This window comes from Aristolochia californica, unplaced genomic scaffold (genome assembly GCF_029961685.1).
Source record: "Aristolochia californica isolate CCGP_79_NKW_82.1479 unplaced genomic scaffold, dmAriCali1.0.hap1 SCAF_30, whole genome shotgun sequence".
Lineage (NCBI taxonomy): Eukaryota > Viridiplantae > Streptophyta > Magnoliopsida > Piperales > Aristolochiaceae > Aristolochia > Aristolochia californica.
In genome coordinates, this window is record NW_027181993.1 from 232,501 (window position 1) to 235,000 (window position 2,500).

Genomic DNA, 2,500 nt, shown 5'->3' on the forward strand with positions numbered 1-2,500 from the left:
GAGGCGCCCAGGCGAAAAAGAGGCGCCCAGGCGGAAAAGAGGCGCCCTGGCGTAGGCGCCCAGGCGCCAAAAGAGGCGCCAGGCGAAAAGGCGCCAGGGCGCCCAGGCGGAAAAGAGGCGCCCAGGCGGAATGGCGCCAGGGCGCCCAGGCGGAAAAGAGGCGCCCAGGCGAAAAAGAGGCGCCCAGGCGGAAAGGCGCCAGGGCGCCCAGGCGGAAAAGAGGCGCCCTGGCGTAGGCGCCCATGCGCCAAAAGAGGCACCCAGGCGAAAAGGCGCCAGGGCGCCCAGGCGGAAAAGAGGCGCCCAGGCGGAATGGCGCCAGGGCACCCAGGCGGAAAAGAGGCGCCCAGGCGGAAAAGAGGCGCCCTGGCGTAGGCGCCCAGGCGCCAAAAGAGGCGCCAGGCGAAAAGGCGCCAGGGCGCCCAGGCGGAAAAGAGGCGCCCAGGCGAAAAAGAGGCGCCCTGGCGGAAAAGAGGCGCCCTGGCGTAGGCGCCCAGGCGCCAAAAGAGGCACCCAGGCGAAAAGGCGCCAGGGCGCCCAGGCGGAAAAGAGGCGCCCAGGCGCCAAAAGAGGCACCCAGGCGAAAAGGCGCCAGGGCGCCCAGGCGGAAAAGAGGCGCCCAGGCGGAATGGCGCCAGGGCACCCAGGCGGAAAAGAGGCGCCCAGGCGAAAAAGAGGCGCCCAGGCGGAAAAGAGGCGCCCTGGCGTAGGCGCCCAGGCGCCAAAAGAGGCGCCCAGGCGAAAAGGCGCCAGGGCGCCCAGGCGAAGAGGCGCCAGGGCGCCCAGGTGGGAAAGAGGCGCCCAGGCGAAAAGGCGCCAGGGCGCCCAGGCAGAAAAGAGGCGCCCAGGCGAAAAAGAGGCGCCCAGGCAGAAAGGCGCCATGGCGCCCAGGCGGAAAAGAGGCGCCCTGGCCAGGCGGAAAAGAGGCGCCCAGGCGGAAAAGAGGTGCCCAGGCGAAAAAGAGTCGCCCAGGCCGAAAGGCGCCATGGCGCCCAGGCGGAAAAGAGGCGCCCACGCGAAAAGGCGCCAGGGCGCCAAGGCGGAAAACAGGCGCCCAGGCGGAAAGGTGCCAGGGCGCCCAGGCGGAAAAGAGGCGCCCAGGCGCGTGGGGGGCAAGGCGCCAGGCGCCAGGCACGCGCGGAGGCAAGGCGCCAGGCGCAAGGCGCCACGCGCGCGCGCGCGTGGGGGGCGAGGCGCCAGGCGCCAGGCGCCGGGCGCGCGTGGGGGGCAAGGCGCCAGGCGCCGGGCGCGCGCGTGGGGGGCGAGGCGCCAGGCGCCAGGCGCCGGGCGCGCGTGGGGGGCAAGGCGCCAGGCGCCGGGCGCGCGCGCGTGGGGCGCCAGGCGCCTGGCGGGCGGGCGCCCCCAGGAAGGGGTGCTGGCGCGCGATGGGGTTGCGCCCGTACGGACCGTGTGACAGTACAGACACTTTGGCGAAACCTCCTGCCCGAAGCGATTTTAGGCGTTCGGCTAGGTAGGTGACCCGGTTTTTTTCGCGTTTCTCGGCCGCTAGCCCCTTTTTTCGCGTTTTCGTGCGCGCGCCCCTCTTGACCTCGCACGCGCGCCGCGCGTCGCGTCCTTGTCCTTGTCCGCGTCCGCGTTCGCGCGTGTCGGCGATCACGGGCCCCGTGCATGGCTCGTCTCTGTGGACCATCGCCCCGCTCTTGTCCCTCTTTCGTGTTTGTGTGGCGCCCCGCCCCGTGCACCATTGCCGGCTGGCAGCAAGGTGCCTAGCCCCCCTTGCCGCCAGGCCTGTCCACCCCAAGGTGCTAAAGCCGCCAGGCACCCGTGCCGCCGAACCGTGCGTCCGTAAGCCGCTGCACGTGCGGCGGCCGGCCATGCCCGTGCTATTGACCCTGTGTGACAGTACAGACACTTTGGCGAAACCTCCTGGCCGACGGGGTTTTTGCGCCCACCTAGGTAGGGCGACCCCTTTTTTTTCGTGTCGCCTGTCCGTGTGTCCCTTTTTCGCCTTTTTCGGGTTCGTGTTTTCGTGTGCCGCCAAAAGCAAGCCCTGCGCTCGTCCCGTCCCGCTTGACCCGTGCATCCGCCGGTGCTGGCCTGCAAAATGCCTGTGAGCGACGCACGTGACCAGCAGCCCAGGCGAGTGTGCACGGGTGGCAGGCGAAACGGGCGTGCGTGTCGCCAGTGTGTATGTCCCTTTTTCGCCTTTTTCGGGTTCGTGTTTTCGTGTGCCGCCAAAAGCAAGCCCTGCGCTCGTCCCGTCCCGCTTGACCCGTGCATCCGCCGGTGCTGGCCTGCAAAATGCCTATGAGCGACGCATGTGACCAGCAGCCCAGGCGAGTGTGCATGGGTGGCAGGCGAAACGGGCGCGCGTGTCGCCAGTGCGTATGTCCCTTTTTCGGGTTCGTGTTTTCGTGTGCCACCAAAAGCAAGCCTTGCGCTCGTCCCGTCCCGCTTGACCCGTGCATCCGCCGGTGCTGGCCTGCAAAATGCCTGTGAGCGACGCATGTGACCAGCTGCCCAGGCGAGTGTGCACGGG